Source organism: Mustela putorius, unplaced genomic scaffold, assembly GCF_011764305.1.
Source record: "Mustela putorius furo isolate JIRA1106 unplaced genomic scaffold, ASM1176430v1.1 tig00000407_pilon_pilon_pilon, whole genome shotgun sequence".
In the NCBI taxonomy this organism is placed as follows: Eukaryota; Metazoa; Chordata; class Mammalia; order Carnivora; family Mustelidae; genus Mustela; species Mustela putorius.
Window position 1 is genome coordinate 3,610,014 of NW_025421373.1, and position 15,978 is coordinate 3,625,991.

Consider the following 15,978-nt stretch of genomic DNA (forward strand, 5'->3'; position numbering starts at 1 on the left):
GTGAATCACTGTCCCTAACTCTATCAGTCAGCTATTGATGCTTGTAAAATCTAACCAAAAGCAAGTTGCTGAAAATACCAGTTATTTAATTTACAACTCTATGACTTGACTGGGATTCTTTATGCACCTGTGGTCAGCTATGCTAATATTACCATGGCTCTTTCCTAAGTTGGACAGACTTGGCTCAGATCCTGCGGATCACCCATCTTCTGGCAGTCCAGCTCACTCACTGTTCACCTGCAGGAGGCAGGTGTCCCGAGAGAGTGCAAATGTGCGTCGCCTTTTGAGTGCTAGACTTGAAATTGGCACTGTGCAACCTCCGTCACATTCTACTGTACTAAAAATGTCACAAGGTCTGTCCAGATACAATAGGTAGAGAAAGGAACTACATAGCTTTAAAGTAGGAGCTACAAGGTCACATTGTAAAACATGGGCGTTGCGGAAAATCTGAGGTGACCCAGGAAACCCAAACGGCACACGGAGAGATGGGAAAACACAGCTTTATGAACGCCAGCGGGCTCAGCAGCATCGCTCCCGAAGACTGAGCACCCAACAGGGTGAGGAGTGAGTTTTTGTGGTTACAGGCAATGGGGGATGGTAACAGGGTGTTTCCAGGTCTCTCAAGGCCAGGATGCTTTCCCAGTCTCTCAAATGGCCCTTTCACTTGGAAGTATAATCTCTGTGGAGGTATGCCAGGAGAGTGCTACATCACCTAGGGGGCTGTTTTTCTTTTCTTATTCAAACAGGACTGGGCATCTGGTCTTTTTCTTCTGTCTCAGCAGGAGCAAAGACTTGTTATCTTATCTTAGTCTAATGGGATGGCTATTTGGTGTGTCCTTGGCTTTAGCTGGAGCAAAGGGGATGGATGGCTCCAGCTTTAGCTGGAGCCAGGGATGGAAAAGGGCTGGAGCCTGGAGTCTCTATCCGCCTCACGGTACAGGAAGGTTGGCAAAATAATACAGTTTTAATACTCAGTCTACCTATTGCTGAAGCCTGACTTTGAGTGAGACTTTAAAGAAGCCCCCTAAGCTTTCAAATGACAATAACTCTTTAAATGTCATACCCCTTAGCTTATCTTCTACATTCTTAAAACAGCCACTACACACACACACACACACACACACACACACACACACACACACACACACGTTTTGGCAGAGGGATTTAGAGAGACCAAGATCCCCAAAGACAGATGATTTCTACCACTGCAGATCTTTATCCTGAGCAACCTCTGCGTTTTTGTCTTGTGAATTGCTGACATCCTGGCTTTTAGACTCTGCCTGTGAATACTGGGAGTTTGACAGTCAAAGCTCAACAGTTGTATAATAGCGAAGGAGGAGGTGACCTTTAGCCTTTTGCTCTTAAACAATCATCATCTTATCTACTGAAAACTATGTCACACATGCTCATAATTTACAAATGCACAGAACATTTCCACACTTCTAATTACACAGTGATTGCCCTCCCTGTATCCATGCTTCCTTGTGATTGACCTTTGCAATTCCTCCCCTCAAAAGATAACTTTCCCTACTCCCTGAATATGCTTCGGTCTTGTGACTTCGACCGATACAATATGACCAATAGGGAAGTGTGCTAATTCTGAAGTGGGACAAAGAGAACCTTGCACACTTCTTCAAGAGTTGTGCAAATCTTGGAACCTCATCACTTCTTTAATAGTAATCTATGCTAGCTTGCTAAAATCATTGTGATTTAGGAAAGATGTTAGGGTTTGAAGCTGATGGCTCAGAAAGAATTCTTGAGATATGTTTTGTGCCAAAAAAAAAAAAATTGTTTTATTAAAGCATAGGGACAAGACCTGTGGGAAGAAAGAGCTGCACTAGGGTTGAGAGGATTGAGCCATTATATACTTTCAAGTATGGAGGGGGTTAGAGATAGCTTAAGCCTCGATGGAATTTGCAAGCAAGATTTCCAGAACCTTGAGGGGGCTAGCTATTGTTGGGAAATGGTCATTTATTGCTGCCTAATAAAAACTTAGTCATGAGAACCTTCAGATGTATATCAGTGGGTCATATGCTTGGAGAATGACTGCCAACATATATTTTGTGGGGTATGGGGTGGACAGGTAGAAATAAAGGAAGTTTTGGAAGTTTTTTTTTTTTTTTTGAAAGATTTTATTTATTTATTTGACAGAGATCACAATTAGGCAGAGAAGCAGGCAGAGGGAGAGGAGGAAGCAGGCTCCCTACTGAGCAGAGAGCCCAATGCCAGGCTAGATCCCAGGACACTGGGATCATGACCTGAGCCGAAGGCAGAGGCTTTAATCCACTGAGCCACTCAGGCGCCCCTCCAAAGGAATTTTTATATGTTAAGAAAGACTTACAGGATCCTGGGGGTTGGGCTAGAATTGTCTTTTGCCCTTAGCAAAGTATTAGCATCCAGGCAGCTGCGTTCCTAGAGGAATGTCACTCTGCCTGTTTTAATGACTTGTCAATGAGCTGTATGTAGTAAGGAAATTTTAATTTTCTTTTGCCTTTGTTTCCCACATTAACTGGGTAAGGATTTCAACATCCAATCACTTGATCACACTGTTAACAGCTAAGCAACTACTAAGATATGTTGTTATGCCCCAATAATGGGTCCGTGATTAAAGGAGCAAGACTGATATAAAGCGAAGGTCAAGCAAAGCTTTTTTTTTTTGCGCCAAGCATCAAGAATCTAACTGAACGTTCTGGGACACACCTCTTACAAGAGAGGACGACCCTTCTCTGTTTCACAGACTAGCTTTTAAGGGCAATGGCCATGTGGTCGGGCCTGGCCACACATAGGTGACCAATGAGATTATAACACACACAGGAAACTCTACAGTGATGCTAGGTGACCAATTGAGTTACAATTTACCCTAGTAGACATTTGAACCAGCCTATTACACCTTGATTGGGATTGGCACCAAAAAGGCTCCCAAAGGGCAGGGCCCATACTCCTTGGTAACCAGGGAGACAGTATGCATCCCCCCCACTGATGATGTCTCCACCTGGCCTGACCCACCCTGTATCTAGGCTTTGTTACCTGGAGCTGGTTCCCGGGACTTGTTTTTAAGTGAATCCCCTGGGGAAAGGGGAGCAGGGACAGTTTAAGGGTTAAACAACGAGGTTTTTGTTTAACCTCAATGAAAGCTTCTTGCTAAAATATAAAAATATAAAATAGGTCCTTACAACGTGAATGAATCCCCTGGAGACAAGCCCGTCCTAACTAACCCATCAGCTCACCACACACATGAATATACTCAACTGAGATCCCTCAAACTTAAGTCCGATTGTAAACAGTGTCCAATAAATTAATAGATTTGTGGAGAAAAATAAAATAATTGTTTAAAAGTTAAACCACTAAGTGTAAATGTATTCTTTATAGCTAAAACTGTCAAATCTCCTTGATAAATATGTCACAAACTAGGGAAAAGTAAAAATAATTATTCAGGTATAGATGTCATAACTCCTAACATTGACCAGAAGATGATTGTAAGAATTTTACACTCTTCAAGTACATCTAAATTCTGGTGTATTTTTGGTGCTGTATAATTTTAATGTTACTTCTTAAAAATTTATTCTCAAATTGAATCAAATGGATTGACCAGTATGCAAAAACAGTACATACTGCTGAACTAATTCCTTCAGGACGTTTGCATTTTCAATCATTGCCTAACACATGCATTGCCAAGATATTTAGTTACTAGCTTGAATTCTTCTTTGCTAGACCTATACTTTGCTTCAGTCAGATACACTATGAATTTGAATTAGACCTCCCTTGGTTTTTTCACCTGTCAAACTCTATCCTATTACAGCAACATCAAAAGCTTAACTGTCTTCCCTGACCTAATTTTTACTCAAGTGGCCAGATAAAAGGGAGTGAAAAATAAATTATAAAACCATCAGTTGCAGCACAAGAGAGTAAATATGAAAAGAGGTTAATGAGAGGACAAAGATCAAAGAAGCTCAACCAAAATAACAAGCACACTCTTCTTAAGGACTGCAAATGTTCACAAGACTTTTTACTTTTATCCTGTAAAATAAAACATCCTAAAACACAATGAATTATATTGAAACGTGAATGAATACCACCTCAAGGCCAGGGTTCATTGTCCTTGAGTTCTTATCAGAAGAATGTTTCCCACAAGTCTCTCCACATCAGATCACAGTGGTTATTTTCTATAACTTGATTGTTTACTCAACAGACTTACTCAGTATTACTGTAGAACGAATTACTGTGTGCTTCTATACTCCCTTTATCAGGTTGTGTGAACTCACAATAACTCACCTACACAAAACTAAAATAAAAACACCAGATAATCCATCCTATGACTCAAAAGACCACCTTGCCTCTGGTGACCAATTCCCTACTTGCCATCACACATGCTAAGTAAAAGGATTAGCATTTCAATATCAACCTTATTATAAATTTGATACAAATAAAATAATAATAATAGGCCTAGCAACTTGCATGTTGATAAATGCAGCTATTAATTACCAAAGTAAATGAGATAAATTTTAAAAATCACTTTTTCTGCAACTTGAGTCATTCTGTCACAGGTTACATCTCAGTCTTATGGTACAGAAAAATACCAAGAAAATTCTAGAAACCTTGCCTGTTGGAAGGCCTTTTTTATATATGTGGAATTATAAAACTTTTGAATTCAAGTGACCTGAAAATATCTTGACTGATGTATACTAAGCCCTAAACGAGACCTTCTATTTTTTATATAGTGGCTTTTCCACAAATAAGTCTGATGAACCAGGAAATAATTTTTTTAACCAGGAAAAATTTTTTCAATAATTTCTGTTCCACTTCTTTTCTTGCAAAACCTCAGCTGTTTCTAGGTTCTCTGTCTAATTTGTCTTCCCATAACTCTTACATTCACTTTTCCTCCTCTTACAGGTAAAACTTCAGGGGAGTTTATGGCACAGCTAAAGCCAGGAAATCTTCTTCTCTTTTTATACTATAAGTTTTCTGAAAGTAAGAATCTGAGTTGTACTCCAGTTGTAAGGGCCTATTCAGCCAGAGCAGCCCCACCCTGGTTGAACTGCCATTTTGTTGTAAAACTTAAATTGACTCTGCCCCCCTCCCCAGGGGAACTTACTTAAAAACAAGTCCCGGAAACCAGTCCCAGGTAACAAAATCCAAGTCCAAGGGTGGGTCAGGCCAGGTGGAGGTATTCAATCAGTGGGGGACACATACTGTCTCCTAGCTTCCAAAGAGTATGGGCCCTGCCCTTTGGGCATCTTTTGGGCGCCAATTCTGAACAAGATGATAGGCTGGTTCAAATGTTTACTAGGCTAAATTGTAATTCAATTGGTCACCTAGGATCACTGTGCGTCTTTCTCTGTGTGTTACAATTTCACTGGACACCTGTGTGTGGCCAGGCCCAACCACATGGCCTTTGCTCTATAAAAATTAGTCTGAAAAGCAGGGAAGGGTTGTCCTCTCTGTAAGGGGTGGCCCCGACTGGTCTGTTTGACGGTAGGTTTGATTCTTGATGCTTGGCGCAAAATAAAGCTTTGCTTGACTTTCGCTTTGTATCAGTCTTGCTCCTTTAATCATGCACCCATTACTGGGGTACCCAATTTTGGGGGGACCCAACACAGTGAAAGTGTGATCTCCTGGATATATAAAAATCACTGAATGAATTTATTAAAATTACATCCCCTTGGTTTACAACAGAAAAGTTATCTTTTAGGTTGAGAATGGGTTAAGAAATCCATGTTTAGTTTTCAGGGTGTCTGTAATGTGCACCATTCTTTCAGTGAATTTAAAGTCTCTAATTTTAAGTAAGAATCAATGTTGCAGGATTATATTTTTCAGTGAAAGTGTAGGCTATAAGTGTCAGTATTCTATCTCTCTAGTCTGTATGTTGCTGCCACTTCCATACACCCTGGCTTTGTTGGATTCAGCTAAATGGGAAGGTTGTTTAAACATCTCCAGTTTGAGGAGGTGTAATCTTTGTAATTAATGACTTCCTTTTCTGTTGGCTTACGTTCTACATTTCTAAACTAGAGAAAGAAAGGAAGTTTGGAGAACTCCTCTTCTCAAGCAGTAATGATACTCAGCAAGAATCTCTGAAGCACATTTTTTCAGTTCATTTTCACACAAGCAAATGAAGATATGCCCAGATTCTGTTGTGTTCTGCTATTCTTACTTCTTTTTTTTCTTTTTTTTTTAAGATTTTTATTTATTTATTTGACAGAGCACAAGTAGGCAGAGAGGCAGGCAGAGAGAGAGGAGGAAGCAGGCTCCTCACTGAGCAGAGAGCCCGACGCAGGGCTCCATCCCAGGACCCTGGGATTATGACCTGAGCCGAAGGCAGAGGCTTTAACTCACTGAGCCACCCAGGCGCCTCTGTTACTCTTATTTCTAAACAGTGTGTATTTGTATGTGGTATCTATAGACACAGATGAGGAATGATATTCTTCAGACCTGTTTTACAGTCATGGTCTCTTTATCAACAAATAAATTCTGTAATAATTTATAAAGACATAGATATAAAAATTTTGATTAAAATTATTTTCAGAGATTAAAATTATTCCAGAGATTAACTTTTAAATACGATTTTAGTTTGCATATACGTACTCTCAGTACTGCTTATATTATAGGTCCCACATATTCCAACTTTTCTCTCACTTTTAGTATTTAATAAAGAATATGATCTCATTATTTCATAATTGCATAATTCTATTAAGATAGAACATGGTTTGATATAAATTCTTGATGCAACATTATTTGTTCCATAGAAATTAATACTAGTAATAATATTAGCAGTAATAAATAGTAATAGATCTCACCATGTCTCAGACTACAAAAAAACATCAAATTAAACATTTTCCAAAATTAATGTCTAATATTAAGTTTTTGTTCCTTATATATTCATATATACAAGCTGTCTTTTAATTTAAGTAGTTATAAATCAGAAAACCACTACCATATAATTCTACTACGTATATGACCTGCTTTTCCAAAGAGGAAACTAACAAACATATGGATTAAGAAACAGTACGTTTTTTTAGATGAATAACAGAATAAAAATAGGAAGTTGTTAAATATCTCATATGCAATTATACAATATTTATCTTATTCGATAAAATAAACATGATACGAACTTGTCTTATGGTTGGATACTGCAAAAGCAACAAAATACAAATGTGGAAAATATTTAGAATGAAAATATTGTAAATACTTCACAAATACTAGCTGCATCAGTTAGTAGCCTTGGGGATGTGCTCTGGTAAGACACAAATGAATAAAAAAATCTCAGAAATGTAAACAATGAAGGTTTATTTCTTGTCTGTGCACCATGTTGTGGCTATGAGAATTCTTTCTTTTTTTTTAATTTAATTTAATTTTATTTCTTTTCAGTGTTCCAGCATTCATTGTTTATGCACCACACTCTGTGCTCCATGCAGTACGTGCCCCCCATAATACCCACAACCAGGCTCACCCAACCCGCTCCCCTCCAAAACCCTCAGTTTGTTTCTCAGAGTCTACAGTCTCTCAGGGTTTGTCTCCTCCTCTGATTTCCCCCAACTCACTTCTCCTCTCCATCTCCCAATGTCCTCTGTGTTATTCCTTATGCTCTATCTAGATCCACATCCCTTCCCAAATGTCATTGACCTAAGCAGATCACATGAGCAACATGAGCAACATCAACTACCAGAGGCCAGAGTCATCCAATCCTACCAGGTTCTCATCACCGAATCGAAAGAGGTAATGCATAATCTAACTACCACACTGGTTCTATGTTATCATGACAAAATGTAAATCAAATTTTTTAAAAGATTTTATTTATATATTTCACAGAGAGATAGTACAAATAAGCCAGCAGCAAGCAGGGGGAGAGGGAGAAGCAGGCTCCCCACTGAGCAGGGAGTCTGAAGCAGGACTTGATCCCAGGACTTTGCAATCATGACCTGAGCTAAAAGCAGACCCCCAACCTACGAAGCCACGTAGGTGACCCACATAGATCAAATTTTAAGCATATTATGACATTATAAGTAACTACATAATTCAGATAAATTTTATTGAGATTAATTGTATAATGTTACATTTATTAAATATTGTGACTTTTTTAGGTTTGATATAATATTTGAATTGTTTTAAGTGAATTTACATTTTATTCAGGTATTGCTAAATTTACTTTTGAGTTCTACTACTTTGCATAATGCTAGAAAGTGTCATGATTTCATCTTTCTTAGTAGTTCAAAGAAAATTTTGTGACTGTTCTAGACTACCTGTGTAGTGAGAAGTTCATCTAACTACTGCCTAATGAAGTGTCCAATTCCATTGTGCTGTTGTTGTTGCTTTAGTCATCTGTTGGAAAGAACTGGAAAAGTCTGCGTGCACTTTAATTTAGTCACCTTGGTAAGCATTTTAGTGTTGCAAATGCTGCAGATTACTTCTTGACAAGCATGTGCTAGATTAGGAGTTCAAAGACCAATGCTTTATGTGCCATTGGTTTAACCTTTATTCACATTCTTTTTTGATTTCATTCCCTGGAAGGTTAATTCTGCCAAAAAGGCTTTATTTCTTTTTTTTCTATTTTCTTATCAATGAAAATATATTGAGGACAAGACATGCTTGTCTTGACAATTAGACATTTTAATTGAGAATAAGACAATTTAATGACTTGATGGGAGATGCTTGATAGTGTAAGACTTTCCAGCCCAGTACCTTTTATTTCAAGTCTACAGGAGGAACATCCAACTTTAGCTCAGAGAATAGACCAAGTGCTTTTTGAATAAGGATCCACAGACTTCTGGGTTTTCTAGGGTACTCTCTGCAAGTGACGACATATTCCCTGGGATGCTTTGAAACTAAGAAAGTAGAGTTTTGTTTGGTTTTCAGTCTAATCTAGCAAAATCACTGTAATACGTTCTAAATCATCCAAATGGCCACGATAATAGCAAGGTAAAATAAATTAATTTAGTGCCCGCAGGTGTGTTTGGTTTTGAATTTATGATTACTCTTGAGCAGAGTAGAGATCAATGAGATGAGGAGCGGCTGCAGAGAGGACATTTTTACCACAATTTCAGGACAAATATTCTAAAATTTATGTTATCTTAAGCCATTACATAGCAGTGTATTTAGGACAAAGCCAAAAGTATGTAAATGGTGTAATGAGGTACAAATTCACATAAGAGTTTAAGCATTACTCAGATTCTGGTTCTGCACATTTGAACTTGAACTGCTTTTTTTCATTATGAATCACAGTCATCAATAATTATTGGAAAAATGTTAAATATTACTTTGAAAACTCAGTATTATATTATATGGTACTTTATTAAATTAACTCATCCAAATGATTTACGCATGATGAATTTGACATGAAAAGTAAGGTAATGATAAAAAATTATACTGTAAATATTTTTCATCATATTTAGAAATGAAATAGATAATATAAATTAAAACAATTGATTCTTTCACTAGAAAAATCATTTCATTATACTACATAGCTCAATATTTAATTTTAACAAAAAGGATTTTTCCATTGAATTAGTAATTGCCAATTTGAATTATATAATTTTCAATATTGCCTATATCTTATTTGTAAACTTTTTTTGAGTTTATGATTTTAATACTTATAAGATGAATGAACATTAATTTAATACTTCAAATATTTAAAGATTATTGGAATAAAAATTTGCAAAAAATTGAAATAAATGAAAATATTAACTTAACCATACCAAAATACGGCTTTAATTAAAACCAATGCTGTTCTTTCCTATTTACATTCTCAGTTCATATCCTATTTTTCTGACAATTATTCATCGTACTCTAGTAAAATTGGCCTACCTTTTTTGGTGGAAAAAAAATATAATTATAAAGCCAGAGTGTCTTTGAATGTGTTCATCCCTCTGTCTGGAATAATTCTTCACTAGAAATTTCCTGGCTGTGTTCAAAAATCACAGTCTTGGGGAAGAATTTCTCTATTTCTTAATGTAAAACTGCACTCACCTCAAATTTGTAATTCCTATTTGCCTTTTTCATTTATTTTCTTCGTAAAAGGAGTCTCCTAGTTTAACATTTCCATATCTATATTGTTAGCTTTCTATTTTCACTAAAATCTGTCTGATGAAATAAGGTTTTTTGCCTATTTTGTTCCCTGTGTGTCCCTGCACACAGGATACAGATACTTTGACTATTTTTCTTTCTACCATACTCACTCAAAAATAAATGTCTTTATATAGATAATTAAATGAAAAACTTTGGAAAGGTATTATGCAAGTTATCTTTTCAAAGTTGTTAAGAGGTGGTATGCCTTGATTAACCATTGGCATGTAATTCTAATTCATTATTCAGTTAAAGGCAGATGAAACAGATAAATGCACACATCAGTGCTTATGTCAGTGTTAAAGCACTTGAGAAGTAATTTGAGATATTTTAAAATGTCAAAGTATTGTGAAAAGGTTGACCCCACTCAGATAGAATTCAGAGTTAATAGTACATCTGAATTTCTAAGCCTCTATCTTTATTCTTCTATCATTACTATTACTGCATCTAGCCTACTTTTAAAATATATAATATTTTATTTTATTAAGATTTTATTTATTTATTTGACAAACAGAGATCACAAGTAGAGTGGCAGGGGTGGGGGGAGCAGGCCCTCCACTGAGCAGCTGAAGAGAGCCCTATATGGGGCTCCATCCCAAAATCCTGGGATCATGACCCCGGGATTACGACCCCAGCGGAAGACAGAGGCTTTAACCCACGGAGCCACCCAGGTGCCCCAAAATATATATTTTAAATTTAATCTTTCCTTTTGAATTCTTAAGTAAAAGGAAGGGCACACATCTATGCATGCTTCTATGTGTGCTGGGCAATCATAGTTACTCAATATGTGTTTGGGCAAAGTAATCCAATTAAATGAATTACAGTGGTAAAATCCACTGTCCTTTCAGATTGATTTGTGAACAGAATCATGAAGCGCAGGGGGGAAAAAAAATCTCTCCGCAAAGGGATAGTTGACAAATGAAAGATTCTCCTTGCATGACCTTAAAATAATCTAATATTTCTCCATTATTACACTAAGGAATTACTGCAGTTTTATTTTTGGTCCCGACTGAATAAGGGCTCACCTTTTGATGGTTGCCATTTTCTGCTTTTTGTGCGTAATAACTGACTTGACATTTGTGGTGTTCCAATGTGTCTTTCTTAATGTGAAGGAATCATCTGTGCATTAATGAACTGGCTTGATGTATCTGCCAAACCTTTCAAAGAAGCAATTAAGTCTCTGTAAGAACTTGCATGAATGGCACGATTTATTGTAATCTAAGAAGAAGAAGAAGCATAAACAAAAAGTAATTAATTTTTAAATGTGGCAATCAAGTAGTCCAACACAAGAACGTCGTCTATGGAACTTCATCTACGTAGAGCCTAATAACCACATGCTCCTCTTTAAATGTCTCATCAAATTTCTAACATTATTTTTGGGGAAATGTACAACTTTATTACTGTTCAGAAATTTTTAAATTAAAATAACAGGGACCTATTTTTAATCTATCAAACTAGAAAAGTTAAGTTAGACATGGAAAGGACATGAATATTCAAGATTATGAAAGAAATGGTGAAATAAATATTACTTGTCGTTGTTAATGGTGGGATGAGCTGCTATTGTCATTTGTGGATAAATTTTCAATATCTATGAGAAGCCTAAGAATGCTATATACTGCATTTTATAAACTACTCAGTAAATAGCCATAAATATAGCCACAAAAAGCATTAATGCTTGAAGATCCATATATGACATTTATTATGTATTTTTCACATCTACCATGAAAGTAAACATCTAAAATATTTAACAATAAAAGAATGATAAATTAAACTATCTTAATGCACCTGTGAAATTATGTACAGTATTTTAGGTGATGTTTACTTACCAAAATGCATTTTCCATTTTGCATATATTGAACACTTTTGTGCTAGGCACCATGCTAATTGATTTACATTTCATTTTTACAAGGCTTATTTCAGTTGTAAGACCTAATATTTTTCTCAATTTACTGACAAAGATCATTTTGATTAAAGTAACTTGCTCAGGGTCACACCATTCAAATGCGATGCAGCAAAGACCAGAAATATGTCTGATAAGAAATATCCATGTTCTTAACCCATGAACCACTCTGACTACTCAGTGATGTAATCTTATTGAGTTAAAAAAAAAATTCAAACACATTCTGTATATAGATTAAGTGCTTAAACTGAATTGTTACAGTCTAATAACCCCTCTCTGTCTTTTTGCTGTTATTACTGCCTGTTATATCGGGAATATGTTAGAGGGTTGACTAGGTGAAGGAATTTTTCACACAATGCACTCTTCCTCTAAGGCTCAGAGCAGACTTCTGCTTTTTTAGCTCACTTCCTTGGTGGAATCTGAGAGAATTCATATGATATTAATTTGGACAGTTGAGGCTTCTCAAACAGGAACCTGCATCTCAGTGGGGATTTCTTCCATGCACTAGAGGCATGTTTGCCATTTCTATTTTTTGGGGAGGTCTGGAACGTAAGGAATGGATCTGAATAGGACTTGTGGGAAACAATAATATAAATCTGTAAACTTTTCATATGATTTAATTGGAAAATAAACCAAAAAGTGTTATCATCCAGAAAACATTTTTTTAAAATATGTAAGTAGTGTGTACTTTTGCATAAATTCCATTATTATTATTATTTTTTGTGTGTGATTTAGTCTCTTCCCTCTTTTTTATGGCATTTTTAATTTGATTTTTGTAAGTCCTTCTGCATGTCAATTTGTCAGATATGCTTTCTTAATTCTTCAGACATGTCATTTTATCCCTTTTCCTGTACCCTGGTTAGTGGTATTTAATGCAATTGGATTGATTTCTTTGGTTAAATATTTATTTAGTGTTTCCCTCCCCCATTAGACTGTGAATTCTCTGCAGGCACAGCAGGGCAGATGCTATATGATCTCTCCTGTACCACAAGGATATACCACAGTGAGAAGTACTTAACCAGTTTTCAATAAGTATTTATTGAATGAATAAATGATTAAATAAACTAATGGCTTCTTCATATATGTTTACAATAAATATGAAGAATTTATTTTTTGAAATAAGTACAATTATGTTAGGGAAAATGGGGAGATCATAATGAGCTCATAAAATAACGCTAGTTTCAGGAAGTCTAATTGAAGCCCACTTGGGGGTATGATATATTTTTGGTTGTTCCAATGAGAGGTAGAAAAAGATATTTTCAGCATAGATTTTTTAGATTATATTATTCTTTACAAAAAATATTTTGTTGACTTTATTATCTACTCTTGACTTTTATTTGAACTTTCTAATCATTCAGGGTGAGCATAGTGTGAGCCAAAGGTAAGGACATTTGACTTTAAAAATTTTAAGTCTATATGTTGACCAATAGCAATTTCTAATGACATCAAGAAATTAAACAGGCAGGTGTTGATTTTTCTGCAGTTTCTGATAATATAATTAATAATATAAAAACAATTACCACCGTCTTTTAGGCTTTCTTCCTAGAATCTTGTCAATTTGTCTATAGTCACAAGTAAGCACTCAATGTATCTTGTGGCTGAATATGCTTCATTTCCATCGCCTTTTATTTATTTATTTATTTATTTTTAAGATTTTTTATTTATTTATTTATTTGGCACTCAGAGATCACAAGTAGGCAGAGAGGCAGGCAGAGAGAGAGAGAGGGAAGCAGGCTCCCTGCGGAGCAGAGAGTCTGATGCGGGGCTCGATCCCAGGACCCTGAGATCACGACCCGAGCTGAAGGCAGCGGCTTAAGCCACTTAGCCACCCAGGCGCCCCTCCATTGCCTTTTAATAATGTTCTAATTTAAATCATGTTGGGGAAAGTTGGGCAGCATGCTATATTTTTTTCCTTTTTTTTTTTTTTTTTCCTCGGTAGATATTGATGGGTGCAAAGAAAGCAAATTGACACTGTGGTCTGCCAAATCCTTCATAAATCTTTTTGATTATAGGTCTAATGCTAAATTAAGAACAAGATTTAGCAGAGTAAAATAAAATATCCCCAATGTTTCTTTTCAGTAATTACTCAAATTCATAAAACTATGGGATGAAGGTGTGATAGTGAGGAATAAATAGTGATGTTTGATGGTTTTCTAAGAATTAAAGAAATAACGAAAAATTATATGAAAGTCATTGAATGTTCTGGTTAAGGCTACACTTTGCCTTCCATATTTTTGCATTTACCATAGTTAAATGCAAACAAAAATTGGTGTTTGCATTTACCATATTTAAATCCATACAAAAACTGGTCAGATTGATTTGGACTTAACGGTGCTGCTATCTCCCAATCAGGATAGGTGAAACTATGTATTTTGTCTCTTTTTTTAATTTAAAAAAACAATATCTTTTGAGAGTACATAATGGTGAAAAATTTAATATGATACAGTATGCTTATGATGAATTAAAACATTACTATCCGTTGCTTTGAGGAATGCAAAAACCCCTTTAATCTTTTTCAATGATTAAAGTGTTTTGAGGTACTTTATTATTTTCCTGAGCATAGTTACATAATTTATTTTACATATTAGTTTTTATGGCAAAACTGTGCTTCTTAATATGATAGCTATAGGAAAGATATGATGTACAAACGGAATACTACACTTTGTAGTATACTACAAAGTGTAGTATTCCATTTGTAGTCACTTAACTACAATTACATGATGTGCTGACTAGTCTATTTTTTTTTTTAAGATTTTATTTATTTGATATAGAGAGAGAGATCACAAGTAGTCAGAGAGGCAGGCAGAGAGAGAGGAGGAAGCAGCAGCCTCCCCGCTGAGCAGAGAGCCTGATGTGGGGCTTGATTTCAGGACCCTGAGATCATGACCTGGGCCGAAGGCAGAGGCTTTAACCCACTGAGCCACCCAGGTGCCCCTGTGCTGAGTATTCTAAAAACACAGGACAGATTTCCTGATTTATTTGATGGTATGACCATAAAATTGTCGTTATTTTAATTTTCCTTTTTATGTATAAATTTAAAATAGTTCAAAGGAAAATTCATTGGTTTTGAAATTTTTTTAAAAAAATAGTACTGTTATGTAAGTACAAAAGAGAAAGTCTTACCAAATTTATTTTAAAAGGTGGATGTTACTCAGTCTATAGATTCAATACAATCCCAACCAACATCTCAGCAAATTACTTAGTGAACATTGACAAAGTGATTCTAAAGTTTATATGGAGAGACAAAAGACCCAGAATAGTCAACTCAGTATTAAAGAACATGAATAAAGACAGAGCACTGACATTATCACACTTTAAGACTTACCATAAAGCTAGAGTATTCAAGACAATAAGGTATTAGTAAAAAAATAGACAAATAGATTACTGTGTTAGATCACAGAGTCCAGAAATAGATCCACATAAATATAGTCAACTAATCTAAAACAAAGAGCAAAGGAAATACAATGGAGGAAAGATAGTCTTTTCAAAAAATGGTGCTGGAATAGCAGGACATCCACTTGCAAAAAGAAACAGTAAGGTGAATCTAGATACAGATCTTTCATCCTTCATAGAAATTAGCTTACTAACGGATCATTGATCTAAATGTAAAAAACCAGACTATAAACTCTTAGAAGATAGTATAGGAGAGATTCTAGATGACCTTGAGTATGGCAATGACTTTTTAGATAAAATATCAAAGGTACATTCCATGAAAGAAATAATTGATAAGCCACAATTCAAAAACTTCTGCTCTGTGAAAGACCTTGTCAAGAGAATAAGATAAGAAGCCTGGGACTGGGAGAAAATATTTGCAGAAGACATATCTGATAAAGAACTGTTATCCAAAATATACAAAACAAGCGGACAAATGAAAACAAAGCAAAGCAAAGCAAAACAAAACAACAATAGCAAAAACTCTTAAAACTCAACAATAAGGAAACAAACAAGCAAATGACCTAATTTAAAAATAGGCCAAAGACCTGAAGAGACACCTCACCAAAGAAGATATACAGATGGCAAATAAG